Source organism: Arachis hypogaea, chromosome 11 (assembly GCF_003086295.3).
Source record: "Arachis hypogaea cultivar Tifrunner chromosome 11, arahy.Tifrunner.gnm2.J5K5, whole genome shotgun sequence".
In the NCBI taxonomy this organism is placed as follows: Eukaryota; Viridiplantae; Streptophyta; class Magnoliopsida; order Fabales; family Fabaceae; genus Arachis; species Arachis hypogaea.
In genome coordinates this window covers 95,197,608-95,212,398 of record NC_092046.1, presented here as the reverse complement: position 1 = coordinate 95,212,398, position 14,791 = coordinate 95,197,608, and positions in this window count along the sequence as shown.

Below are 14,791 nucleotides of genomic sequence, written 5' to 3'. Positions count from 1 at the left end.
CATGAGCTCTGATGAGTATTCCTCTTCTGAAGAGAATGAGGATGTTACTGAAGAGCAAGCTGCCAAGTTCCTTGGTGCAATCATGAAGCTGAATGCCAAATTATTTGGTATCGAGACTTGGGAAGATGAACCTCCCTTGTTCACCAATAAACTAAGTGATCTGGATCAACTGACATTGCCTCAGAAGAAACAGGATCCTGGAAAGTTCATAATACCTTGTACCATAGGCACCATGATCTTTAAGGCTCTGTGTGACCTTGGTTCAGGAATAAACCTCATGCCCCTCTCTGTAATAGAGAAACTGGGAATCTATGGGGTGCAAGCTGCAAAAATCTCATTAGAGATGGCAGACAATTCAAGAAAACAGGCTTATGGACAAGTAGAGGACGTGTTAGTAAAGGTTGAAGGCCTTTACATCCCTGCTGATTTTATAGTCTTGGATACTGGAAAGGAAGAGGATGAATCCATCATCCTAGGAAGACCTTTCCTAGCCACAGGAAGAGCTGTGATTGATGTGGACAGAGGAGAATTGATCCTTCAATTAAATAAGGACAACCTTGTGTTTACAACTCAAGGATCTCTCTCTGCATCCATGGAGAGGAAGCAGAAAAAGCTTCTCTCAAAGCAGAGTCAACCAAAGCCCCCACAGTCAGACTCTAAGTTTGGTGTTGGGAGGCCACAACCAAACTCTAAGTTTTGTGTTGAACTCCCATATCCAAACTCTAAGTTTGGTGTTGGGGGAGTCTCAACAATGCTCTGAACATCTGTGAGGCTCCATGAGAGCCCACTGTCAAGCTATTGACATTAAAGAAGCGCTTGTTGGGAGGCAACCCAATTTCTATTTATCTAACTATATTTTTCTTAGTTATATGTCTTTATAGGTTCATGATCATGAGGAGTCACAAAATAAATATAAAAATTGAAAACGGAATCAAAAACAGCAGAAGAAAAATCACACCCTGGAGGAAGCATCTGCCTGGCATTCAACGCCAGAACAGAGCATGGTTCTGGCGCTGAACGCCCAAAATGGGCAGTATCTGGGCGCTGAATGCCCAAAATGGGCATCATCTGGGCGCTGAACGCAAGAATTGCACCCTGGAGAGGAGCTGGCGCTGAACGCCCAGAACAAGCATGGTTCTGGCGTTCAACGCCAGAAATGGGCAACAAATGGGCGTTGAATGCCCAAAATGGGCACCAACCTGGCGCTGAACGCCCAGAGTTGTGTGCAAGGGCATTTTACATGCCTAATTTGGTGCAAGGTTGTAAATCCTTGAACACCTCAGGATCTGTGGACCCCACAGGATCACCTCAGGATCTGTGGACCCCACAGGATCCCCACCTACCTCCACTCGCTTCTTCTCACCCCTCTTTCACACAATGCCATAAACACTCTTCCCCAAAACCCTTCACCAATCACCTCAATCTCTCTTCCCCATCACCTCCTCACCACTCACATCCATCCACTTTTCCTCATAAACCTACCTCATAAACTCCACCTACCTTCAAAATTCAAAATCAATTCCCCACCCAAACCCACCCCAAAACCCTCCATTCTTCCTCATTTTCACACAACACAACCCTCTCTTCTCTTCTTGGCCGAAACACAACCCCTTCTCCCTCTCCTCCATTTCTTCTTCTTCTTCATCTATTCTTTCTTCTCTTGCTCGAGGGCGAGCAAAATTCTAAGTTTGGTATGGTAAAAGCATAAGCTTTTTGTTTTTCCATTACCATTGATGGCACCTAAGACCGGAGAATCCTCTAGAAATGGGAAAGGGAAGACAAAAGCTTCCACCTCCGAGTCATGGGAGATGGAAAGGTTCATCTCCAAAGCCCATCAAGACCACTTCTATGATGTTGTGGCCAAGAAGAAGGTGATGCCCGAGGTCCCTTTCAAACTCAAAAGAAATGAGTATCCGGAGATCCGACATGAAATTCAAAGAAGAGGTTGGGAAGTTCTAACAAATCCCATCCAACAAGTCGGCATCCTAATGGTTCAAGAGTTCTATGCCAATGCATGGATCACCAAGAACCATGATCAAAGTAAGAACCCGGATCCAAAGAATTATGTTACAATGGTTCGGGGGAAATACTTGGATTTTAGTCCGGAAAATGTGAGGTTGGCGTTTAACTTGCCTATGATGCAAGGAGATGAACGCCCCTACACTAGAAGGGTCAACTTTAATCAAAGGTTGGACCAAGTCCTCATGGACATATGTGTGGAAGGAGCTCAATGGAAGATTGACTCCAAAGGCAAGCCGGTTCAACTAAGAAGATTGGACCTCAAGCCTGTGGCTAGAGGATGGTTGGAGTTCATCCAACGCTCCATCATCCCCACTAGCAACCGATCTGAAGTTACTGTGGATCGGGCCATCATGGTCCATAGCATCATGATTGGAGAAGAAGTAGAGGTTCATGAAGTCATCTCCCTTGAACTCTACAAAATAGCCTAAAAGCCCTCTCCTGGGGCAAGGCTAGCTTTTCCTCATCTTATCTGCCATCTATGTTACTCAGCTGGAGCTTCCATAGAAGGAGACATTCACATTAAGGAAGAGAATCCCATCACTAAGAAAAAGATGGAACAAGCAAGAGAGCCCATTCATGGAGCTCAAGAGGCGCAGGAAGCTCATCACCATGAGATCCCGGAGATGCCTAATATGCATTTTCCTCCACAAAACTATTGGGAGCAAATCAACACCTCCTTAGGAGAATTAAGTTCCAACATGGGACAACTAAGGGTGGAACATCAAGAGCACTCCATCATCCTTCATGAAATAAGAGAAGATCAAAAAGCAATGAGGGAGGAGCAACAAAGACAAGGAAGAGACATAGAAGAGCTCAAGGACATCATTGGTTCCTCAAGAAGGAAACGCCACCATCACTAAGGTGGACTCATTCCTTGTTCTTACTTTCTCTGTTTTTCGTTTTCTCTATGTTAAGTGCTTATCTATGTTTGTGTCTTCATTACATGATCATTAGTAGTTAGTAACTTTGTCTTAAAGTTATGAATGTCGTATGAATCCATCACCTCTCTTAAATGAAAAATGTTTTAATTCAAAAGAACAAGAAGTACATGAGTTTTGAATTTATCCTTGAACTTAGTTTAATTATATTGATGTGGTGACAATGCTTTTTGTTTTCTGAATGTATGCTTGAACAGTGCATATGTCTTTTGAAGTTGTTGTTTAAGAATGTTAAATATGTTGGCTCTTGAAAGAATGATGACTAGGAGACATGTTATTTGATAATCTGAAAAATTATAAAAATGATTCTTGAAGCAAGAAAAATCAGCAAAGAACAAAGCTTGCAGAAAAAAAAAGGATAAAATAGGCGAAAAAAAAATAAAATAGAAAGGAAAAAAAAAAGCAAGCAGAAAAAGCCAAAAGCTCTTAAAACCAAGAGGCAAGAGCAAAAAGCCAATAACCCTTAAAACCAAAAGGCAAGGATAAATAAAAGGATCCCAAGGCTTTGAGCATCAGTGGATAGGAGGGCCTAAAGGAATACAATCCTGGCCTAAGCGGCTAAACCAAGCTATCCCTAACCATGTGCTTGTGGCGTGTATGTGTCAAGTGAAAACTTTAGACTGAGCGGTTAAAGTCAAGGTCCAAAGCAAAAGAAGAGTGTGCTTAAGAACTCTGGACACCTCTAATTGGGGACTTTAGCAAAGCTGAGTCACAATCTGAAAAGGTTCACCCAATTATGTGTCTGTGGCATTTATGTATCCGGTGGTAATACTGGAAAACAAAGTGCTTAGGGCCACGGCCAAGACTCATAAAGAAGCTGTGTTCAAGAATCATCATACTGAACTAGGAGAATCAATAACACTATCTGAACTCTGAGTTCCTATAGATGCCAATCATTCTGAACCTCAATGGATAAAGTGAGATGCCAAAACTATTCAATAGGCAAAAAGCTATAAGTCCCGCTCATTTGATTGGAGCTATGTTTCATTGATAGTTTGGAATTTATAGTATATTCTCTTCTTTTTATCCTATTTGATTTTCAGTTGCTTGGGGACAAGCAACAATTTAAGTTTGGTGTTGTGATGAGCGGATAATTTATACGCTTTTTGGCATTGTTTTTAGTATGTTTTTAGTAGGATCTAGTTACTTTTGGGGATGTTTTCATTAGTTTTTATGTTAAATTCACATTTCTGGACTTTACTATGAGTTTGTGTGTTTTTCTGTGATTTCAGGTATTTTCTGGCTGAAATTGAGGGACTTGAGCAAAAATCAGATTCAGAGGTTGAAGATGGACTGTTAATGCTATTGGATTCTGACCTCCCTGCACTCAAAGTGAATTTTCCAGACCTACAGAACTCAAATTGGCGCGCCTCCAATTGTGTTGGAAAGTAGACACAAACTGGCGTTCAACGCCAGCTCTCTGCCCAATTCTGGCATCCAACGCCAGAAACAAGTTGCAAAGTGGAGTTCAACGCCCAAACTGGCACAAAAACTAGCGTTCGACTCCAGAAAGAGCCTGTGCACGTGTAACATTCAAGCTCAGCCCAAGCACACACCAAGTGGGCCCCGGAAGTGGATTTATGCATCAATTACTTACTTCTGTAAACCCTAGTAGCTAGTTTATTATAAATAGGACATTTTACTATTGTATTTGACATCTTTGAATCTTTGGAATCATCTTTGGACGCCTGGTTCTTAGATCAGAGGGGCTGGCCATTCGGCCATGCCTGGACCTTTCACTTATGTATTTTTAATGGTAGAGTTTCTACACTCCATAGATTAAGGTGTGGAGCTCTGCTGTTCCTCAAAGATTAATGCAAAATACTACTGTTTTCTATTCAATTCACTTGTTCCGCTTCTAAGATATTCATTCGCACTTCAACCTGAATGTGATGAACGTGACAATCATCATCATTCCCTATGAACGCGTGCCTGACAACCACTTCCGTTCTACATTAGACTGAATGAGTATCTCTTAGATCTCTTAATCAGAATCTTCGTGGTATAAGCTAGATTGATGGCGGCATTCATGAGGGTCCAGAAAGTCTAAACCTTGTCTGTGGTATTCCGAGTAGGACTCTGGGATTGAATGACTATGACGAACTCCAAACTCGCGAGTGCTGGGCGTAGTGACAGACGCAAAAGGATAGTAAATCCTATTCCAGTATGATCGAGAACCTCCAAGATGATTAGTTATGGAGTGACAGCGCATCGGACCATTTTCACAGAGAGGAATAGGATGCAACCAACGACAAGGGTGATGCCTCCAGACGATTAGCCGTGCTGTGACAAAGCATTTGGACCATTTTCCCGAGAGAGATCGAAAGTAGCCATTGGCACCGGTGACATCCTTACATAAAGCCAGCCATAGAAAGGAGTAAGATTGATTGGATGAAGACAGCAGGAAAGCAGAGGTTCAGAGGAACGAATGCATCTTCATACGCTTATCTAAAATTCTCACCAATGAGTTACATAAGTATTTCTATCCTTATTTTATTAATTAATTTCGAAAACCCCATTACTATTTTATATCCGCCTGACTGAGATTTACAAGGTGACCATAGCTTACTTCATACCAACAATCTCCGTGGGATTCGACCCTTACTCACGTAAGGTATTACTTGGACGACCCAGTGCACTTGCTGGTTAATTGTGCGAAGTTTTGAACCATGGTATTGGCATCGTGTTTTTGGTGCGATTGCCAGGGAAAGAAAGAGCAATGAATTTTACATAATCAAAGTGTAATCACAATTTCGTCCACTAGTGTCCCTTGCATTTTTGCACATCGATGCGTACGCATCACATACACGTACGTGTCATTGCCATCTTCAGCCTCCATCATGCTTGCGCGCACCAGTCATGTGTGCGCGTCCTTGATTGCGTTCTTCGAACGAGTGCTACGTTCGTGCCATGAGCGCTCCCCACGCGTGATGGGATATTTTAGCGGAAAAACGAATTTCTCCAAAACACCCAAAACTAACCGGCAAGTGCACCGGGTCGCATCAAGTAATAATAATTCACGGGAGTGAGGTCGATCACTCAGGGATTGAAGGATTGAGCAATTTTAGTTTAGTGGTTGATTTAGTCAAGCGAATCAAGATTTGGTTGAGTGATTTTTGATTTGTAGAATTTAAATTGCATGGAAAGTAAAGGGAATTGGTAATTGACATGAAATTAAAGAGAATAGGAATTTAAATGCTGAATCTTAAAGAACAAGAAATTAAATGGCAGAAACTTAGAACGCAAGAAATGTAAATTGCAGAATCTTAAAGTGTAAGAAATGTAAATAGCTTGAATTATAAAGGGAATTGGAAGTTGGATTTGCACAAATTAAACGAGGGAAAGCAAATTGCAACCAACAGAGAAGTAAAAGAACACTTGGATTGAACCGGATCTAAAAACAGAATTGTAAATAAGCACGAAAACAGTAAACAGGGAATGGGAAATGGGGAATCCGGATCTCAGGACCCAAGAGACTAGATAACCAAGTCTAGATCTCAATGCCTTCCTAGATCCAACAAGAACAATTGCAAAGGAATTGTAAATTACAAAGAAAGTAGATGAAGAACAATTAACAGAAATTAAATTCAATAAGCAGTAGAAGAAACAGAGAGATCTTCGGATGAGATTGAAACAGAATTCCTTCAATTCTCCAACCCAAGATCCAAGACAATTGCAATTGAAATTGAAAGCAATAAAACTAAGAGGAAGAGAGTGGAATTCTCCTTCCCCGAAACTAAGAAATTAAAGATCACTCAATATCCAAAGCTCTCCGAAAACTATTATGAAAACTCAAAAGGAAAGCTCTCGAAAGAACTTGAATTCTATCCTATTTATACACTTTCTTCAAATGATCTTCAAGCCTTGAGTTGGGCCTTTGCTCTTGGTGGAGTTGGGTTGAGAGAGGCCTTGGTTGATTGCTCTTGGAGTTTGGAGAGGAACCAAAGTGAACCAAGTGAACCGGGTTGGAGTTTTGCAAAAGTTTGAGTAAAAGTTTGAGTAAAAGTTTGAGGCAAACTTTTGGTCCAACTTTTCATATCAGCCCCCATGTTTTGCTGATACCCACGTTGGTGCAAAAGTTAGGGGTCTAACTTTTGCTCCAACGTTGGCCTTCCTTAGTGCACTTATGGCCCCAACGTTAGCCCAAAAGTTAGGGGCTAACGTTGGCGCAAACTTTTGCTCCCCCTTTGTGTTTTTCATGTGCCAACGTTAGCCCAAAAGTTAGAGGCTAACGTTGGCGCAAACTTTTGGTGCCCAGGGAGTGTTTTTCTCATGCCAACGTTAGCCACAAAGTTAGGGGCTAACGTTGGCGCAAACTTTTGGTGCCCAGGGAGTAACTTTCATGTGCCAACGTTAGCCCAAAAGTTAGGGGCTAACGTTGGGGCTAACTTTTCACCCAAAAATTTGTGCAAAAGTTTGAGGCTAACTTTTGGTCCAGCTTTTTGCTTCCTGGTTCATTTTCACTTATTCCATTGTCCTCTCTTTACTCCTAGCCATTCCTTCTTGCTTCAAGCTTTCTTCAAGCTTTCTTCACCTATCATTAATCAACCAAACACATCAAAGCTATGCTTAAAATCATGAGATATTCATTTTATCATAATATGTGATAATTATAGCATAAAACCCCATGAAATAGCATGAATTCATACATGGTTGATTCAATCAAAGGAAGCATGAAAATCTACCCAAATTAGCTTACTTGTAGCTCAAGAAAGTGCACAATTCAAGTGAAAACAAAAGAAAAAGACTAGTGAAACTAGGCTAAGATGACTTGTCATCACAACACCAAACTTAAAGCTTGCTTGTCCCCAAGCAAGAAAAAAATTTATTGAGAAGAAAGGATGAAATGGAAGAGGATGTTCATGCTAGCAGAGTATTATTGATAGTTCATGGGATTTTGTGTGGATATGTAAATACTCACCTCTTATTGACTCCTAAGCCTAGAAAGCCTCCTTCAAGCTTCAAGTAACATACTGCTATGACCTCTCATTATTCCTTTATCCTTGGCTATTATCTTGTTCATAAGCTTTATTTGAGTGTCATGTGTAGCAAGTTCATTTCTTTTTCTTTATACTTGACACATTATTCACTATAGCCACTTGGCTCCCATTCCTTCTTAGAACATTGATGCCCAACACCTCTTTGGGCAACTAAATGCCTTGTAGTTAGGTTGCTCTTGATAGTGGACTTTCAGCTGATGATCCCGGGTTAGTTAACCCAAGTCATCAAGTGTTAATGCACTCCAAAGAGCTTAATAATCCAAGCAGATCCTAATACAAAGACACCACAGGCATATATTCTAAGGTTCAAGCTATTGGTGTCCAGCTTTGTTTCTTTTTGTTTTTCTTTTGTTCTGCCACTTTTTGGCTATTTCTTTTTCTCCCCTTTTTTTCTTTCTTTTTGTTTTTCTTTCTAACCAAGGATTTTTATTCGATTGAGATTCATAGACAGTAGCTACTTTCTACTTAAGAGGAGACATCCTAGTGTTCTTATTCATTAAAGGTGAGCTATTATACAGTCACACACATACCACCACTTACTTTTATTATACGTCTATCTAACAGAGAACTATCTTACTTCACATTCAAACATTTCTTTTATTGAATTGAAATTGCAGGGGACAAAGCATGCTTTTTGTTAAGTGAAAGTGAACACACAAGCACACACTTAAGCTAGCATACTTATTTCAACTAGAACACTCAAGATGCAAAATGACTGAACTAACAGTTACTGTTGCAATGGTAACACTCAAACTTCCAAATTAAAACAGTTCAATGCTGATAGAATTAAGTGACAATACAACCTCTTGGTGGCTTCTTCTTCTTACTCTCAGCTGATGGTATGTAACCCTTCCAAGAGAGTGATTGAATTCCTATAAAGTTCATGGAAGTTGCTTGTTTCTCAAGCCCTTAGGTAACTTGTTAGTGTGCAGGATTTTCTTGTAGGCTTTTGAACTTACTTTGGTGTGTGAACACCAAACTTAGTTCCTTGCCACCTTTCTTATGCATCAAAATAACTATATGTGAAATCCTCCTATCTTTGTTAAAGACAATAAAAACTAGAAAAACTAAAAAGGAAACAATTGGTTAATTAGTTTATCTGATTACTTGGAGCTAGCAGCCATGTATGTAGAAGGTGAGAATGTGCTTTTAAATGAGAATTTGGTGGAACACCAAACTTAGAATCTGTCATTCTCTCTTAATTTATTTTGGTGTGCAACACCAAACTTAGCTCCTTGCAATATAGATAAGTCTAATTAACCCTTTTATTGAAATAGCTATGAAAAGTGAACTACCTCAGGTTGGGTTGCCTCCCAACAAGCGCTTCTTTATTGTCATTAGCTTGACATCGATCCCCTTAGATCATGGGGGTTGAAAATCATAGTGCCTCAGCTTTTCTCCTCTTACTGTGAACTTTCTTCCGGTCTCCTCTTTGATGATCTCTAGGTGTTCAAGTGAAAGGATCCGGTTCACAGTATAGCATTCAGATGATTGTGGGGACACCTTCATTGGTTGGGTGTTTAACATTACTTTATCCCCTGGTGAAAAGCCTTCAGTGGAGATTTTCTTGTTTTTCCACCCTTTTGGCCTCTTCTTCTTCTCTTCTTTCTTAAGAGATGATTCATGCCTTGGTGGTTCTTTATCTGGAATGTTGAGGTTCTCATTTTGGGGTTTTGGATCTAGTTCCTCCTTGATTTTTTTGGTCTGTTGCACCATCTCTACTTCATTCAAGCATGGATGTAAAAGTCTTGGAGTTAACTCATTGAATGCCTCCTTCAAACTTTGCTCTCTGGCCTTATCCTCTGTACACTCTTCTTCTTGAGTGGACTCATGTGGGGTTTTAAAAACATGGAATGCTAGGTGCTCATCATGCACTCTTAACAATAATTCTCCTTTTTCAACATCTATCAATGCTCTGCCCGTAGCCAGGAAAGGCCTCCGCAGGATGATGGGAGTGTTAGGGTCTTCATCCATATCCAGGATGACAAAATTAGCTGGGAGAAAGAATTTTCCCACTTTTACCAACACATTCTCCACAACTCCCAGTGCTTGCTTAATGGATTTGTCAGCCATTTGGAGAACTATTCGTGTGGACTTCAGCTCAGAAATTTGAAGTTTCCTCATTAGAGACAAAGGCATCAAGTTTATACCTGCACCGAGGTCACAAAATGACTTCTCAATTATTATGTTTCCTATGGTGCAAGGTATGTAAAAACCCCCAGGATCATCTTTCTTCTCTGGCAACTCTCTTTGGAGGATAGCACTACATTCCATTGTCATCTCAATAATTTGTCCTTCTTTTAGGGACTTTTTCTTTGTCAGCACTTCCTTCATAAATTTGGCATACACTGGCATCTGTTCAAGTGCTTCTAAGAAAGGAATATTGATGCTGAGGGTCTTGAATATGTCCAGGAACTTTGAGTATTGCTTATCCTCATTCTCTTTTTTGAACCTCTGAGGGTATGGAAGTTTGGGGATATGTGGCTTTACCCTTTCCTTCTTCTCTTGTAGTTGTGTTTCAAGGATATCCTTATCTCTCTTTGAGCTTTTTGCATTCTTGATTTTCTGATCCTCCTCACTTCTCTCTTCTGTCTCTTCTTGTGGAACTTCTCTGTTGTGTTCTTCCTGATTGATGGCTTCCTTCTCCCTAGTCTTTTCACTTCCCACTATGATTGCTTTGCACTCCTCCCACTTTGTAGCTTTTCCTTTGTCCTTTGGATTGGAGATTGTATCACTTGGGAGAACATTGGTTGGCCGTTCAGCTTGTTTGGCCAATTGTCCCACTTGTCGTTCAAGGCTCTTCATGGTAGCTTCATTTCTCTCTTGCATTTTGACCAAGCATTGAGTGGACTGAGCAATTGCTTGTATGGCTGCCTCAAGACTTGAAATTCTACTTTCATGATGGTCTATTGGTGATATGATGGGGGTGGAATGTGGTTGCTGGAAGTTATTTGTAGGGGTAGTGTGGTAGTTTTGGGGGTTAGATGTTGGTGCGGCAATGCTATTTTGATGAGTTTGTGGATTGTGGTGGGGTGGTTGATATGTATTTTGTGGTTTCTTGTATTGATTATTATTAGTGTTTTGCTGGTCGTGGTTTGAGTAAGTTGTGTTTCTTGAGTTGTTTTGGTTTGAGTTTTTCTGCCACGGTTGCTGGCTGTGGGTGTAGTTATCTCCCCATCTGAGATTTGGATGGTTCTTCCAGGATGGATTGTAGGTGTCACCATAAACCTCATTTTGGCCTGAGCCTTGGTTGTGCACATATTGAGGTTGTTCCTGCTGCTGATTTTCTTGGTTTTCTTCATTTTGTCCCCATGTGGTTGATGGTTGGTTTGTATTCACTACTGCAACTTGTAAACTATCAATCTTTTTAGCCATCTGCTCAAATTGTTCTTGAATCTGCTGCTGCATTATTTTGTTTTGAGCTAGGATGGTGTCCACCCCTTCCATTTCTAATACTCCTTTCCTTAGTGATGGTTGGCGTTGTCTCTGATGAGCAAAGAAGTATTGATTGTTTGCCACCATATCAATGTGGTTCTGAGCTTCTTCAGCTATCTTCATAAGTTGCATCGAGCCTCCTGCTGAATAGTCAAGTGCCTCTTGAGCTTTCATTGTCAGTCCTTCATAGAAATTTTGGAGTTTATCCCATTCATTAAACATCTCAGGAGGGCACTTCCTGATTAGAGATTTGTATCGTTCCCATGCCTCATACAAGGGTTCAACATCCATTTGTGTGAATGTTTGTACTTCATTCTTCAATCTAATAACTCTTTGAGGTGGGTAAAACTTGGCAAGGAACTTGGTTACTAGATCATCCCAGTTGTTGATGCTGTCTCTTGGGAATGACTCCAACCATTGAGTAGCTTTGTCCCTCAGGGAAAATGGAAACAACAACAATTTGTAACTGTAAGGATGTACACCATTGGTCTTCACTGTGTTACATATCCTCAGGAAGGTGGATAGGTGCTGGTGTGGATCTTCCAAGGGGCCTCCTCCATAAGAACAGTTGTTCTGCACCAAGGTGATGAGTTGGGGCTTCAATTCAAAGTTATTTGCATCGACATTTGGGGTAAGGATGCTACTCCCACAATGCCTTGGATTAGCAAATGTATATGAAGCCAAGACTCTCCTCTGGGGTTGACCATTGTTGTTGGCCATTCTCACTGGTGGATTTGTTGAGTGTTCCTCCAATTCATGATATTCTTCATCTGATTCTTCCTCTCCAGCAACATTTCTTTCTCTTGCTTCTCTTCTTAGCCTTCGGAGAGTTCTTTCGTCTTGTTCATGAAAGTTGGGTGTGGTTCTTCTTGTACCTGACATACAAGCAGAACATAAGAAACACTCAAACCAGTGACACTTCAATCTACTGCTAGAATGAAGTTTTGGTTAGCTTAAGCAAAAATTCAAACAGTTAGTGGGTTAATTGAAAATTAAAGAACAGAAAAGAAAAAATGCTTGATCTAGATCTCCACTTCACTTAATCATTGTCAATCTAATCAATCCCCGGCAACGGCGCCAAAAACTTGATGGTGTATTTTGGAAAAAAAAAACGAATTTCTCCAAAACACCCAAAACTAACTGGCAAGTGCACCGGGTCGCATCAAGTAATAATAAGTCACGGGAGTGAGGTCGATCCCACAAGGATTGAAGGATTGAGCAATTTTAGTTTAGTGGTTGATTTAGTCAAGCGAATCAAGATTTGGTTGAGTGATTTGTGATTTGCAGAATTTAAATTGCATGGAAAGTAAAGGGAATGGGTAATTGACATGAAATTAAAGAGAACAGGAATTTAAATGCTGAATCTTAAAGAACAAGAAATTAAATGGCAGAAACTTAGAACACAAGAAATGTAAATTGCAGAATCTTAAAGTGCAAGAAATGTAAATAGCTTGAATTGTAAAGGGAATTGGGAGTTGGATTTGCAAAAATTAAACGAGGGAAAGTAAATTGCAACCAACAGAGAAGTAAAAGAACACTTGGATTGAACCGGATCTAAAAACAGAATTGTAAATAAGCATGAAAACAGTAAACAGGGAATGGGAAATGGGGAATCCGGATCTCAGGACCCAAGAGACTAGATAACCAAGTCTAGATCTCAATGCCTTCCTAGATCCAACAAGAACAATTGCAAAGGAATTGTAAATTGCAAAGAAAGTAGATGAAGAACAATTAACAGAAATTAAATTCAATAAGCAGTAGAAGAAACAGAGAGATCTTCGGATGAGATTGAAATAGAATTCCTTCAATTCTCCAACCCAAGATCCAAGACAATTACAATTGAAATTGAAAGCAATAAAACTAAGAGGAAAAGAGTGGAATGCTCCTTCCCCGAAACTAAGAAATTAAAGATCACTCAATATCCAAAGCTCTCCGAAAACTATTATGAAAACTCAAAAGGAAAGCTCTCGAAAGAACTTGAATTCTATCCTATTTATACACTTTCTTCAAATGATCTTCAAGCCTTGAGTTGGGCCTTTGCTCTTGGTGGAGTTGCGTTGAGAGAGGCCTTGGTTGATTGCTCTTGGAGTTTGGAGAGGAACCAAAGTGAACCAAGTGAACCGGGTTGGAGTTTTGCAAAAGTTTGAGTAAAAGTTTGAGTAAAAGTTTGAGTAAAAGTTTGAGGCAAACTTTTGGTCCAACTTTTCATATCAGCCCCCATGTTTTGCTGATACCCACGTTGGTGCAAAAGTTAGGGGTCTAACTTTTGCTCCAACGTTGGCCTTCCTTAGTGCACTTATGGCGCCAACGTTAGCCCAAAAGTTAGGGGCTAACGTTGGCGCAAACTTTTGCTCCCCCTTTGTGTTTTTCATGTGCCAACGTTAGCCCAAAAGTTAGAGGCTAACGTTGGCGCAAACTTTTGGTGGCCAGGGGGTGTTTTTCTCATGCCAACGTTAGCCACAAAGTTAGGGGCTAACGTTGGCGCAAACTTTTGGTGCCCAGGGAGTGTTTTTCTCATGCCAACGTTAGCCATAAAGTTAGGGGCTAACATTGGCGCAAACTTTTGGTGCCCAGGGAGTAACTTTCATGTGCCAACGTTAGCCCAAAAGTTAGGGGCTAACGTTGGGGCTAACTTTTCACCCAAAAGTTTGTGCAAAAGTTTGAGGCTAACTTTTGGTCCAGCTTTTTGCTTCCTGGTTCATTTTCACTTATTCCATTGTCCTCTCTTTACTCCTAGCCATTCCTTCTTGCTTCAACCTTTCTTCAAGCTTTCTTCACCTATCATTAATCAACCAAACACATCAAAGCTATGCTTAAAATCATGAGATATTCATTTTATCATAATATGTGATAATTATAGCATAAAACCCCATGAAATAACATGAATTCATACATGGTTGATTCAATCAAAGGAAGCATGAAAATCTACCCAAATTAGCTTACTTGTAGCTCAAGAAAGTGCACAATTCAAGTGAAAACAAAAGAAAAAGACTAGTGAAACTAGGCTAAGATGACTTGTCATCAACGCGCGCGTGTCCTCTGCGCGTGCGCGTGGATGGCAAAATGTTAATTCCTAGCTTCCGCGCCACCCACGCGTTTGTGTTCTTCTTCCAAGATGCTCCATCGACACGTGCACGTCATGTACGCGTGCGCGTCAATACCAAATCTTCAATCCCAAATTTGAAACTTGCTCGAAAATGCTCATTCAGATAGTGTAGCGCTCTCTTTGTAAATGAGCATTGATCACATCCACGCGTACGCGTCATGGACGCGTACGTGTTGGTCTTCAAAAATCCTTGCCCGATGCGTAAGCGTCCTGTACGCGTACATGTCGCAAGAGAACGTAGCGTTCTCCATTTGAGCGCAGCGTTATTCTGCACTACCTCTCTTTCTCTT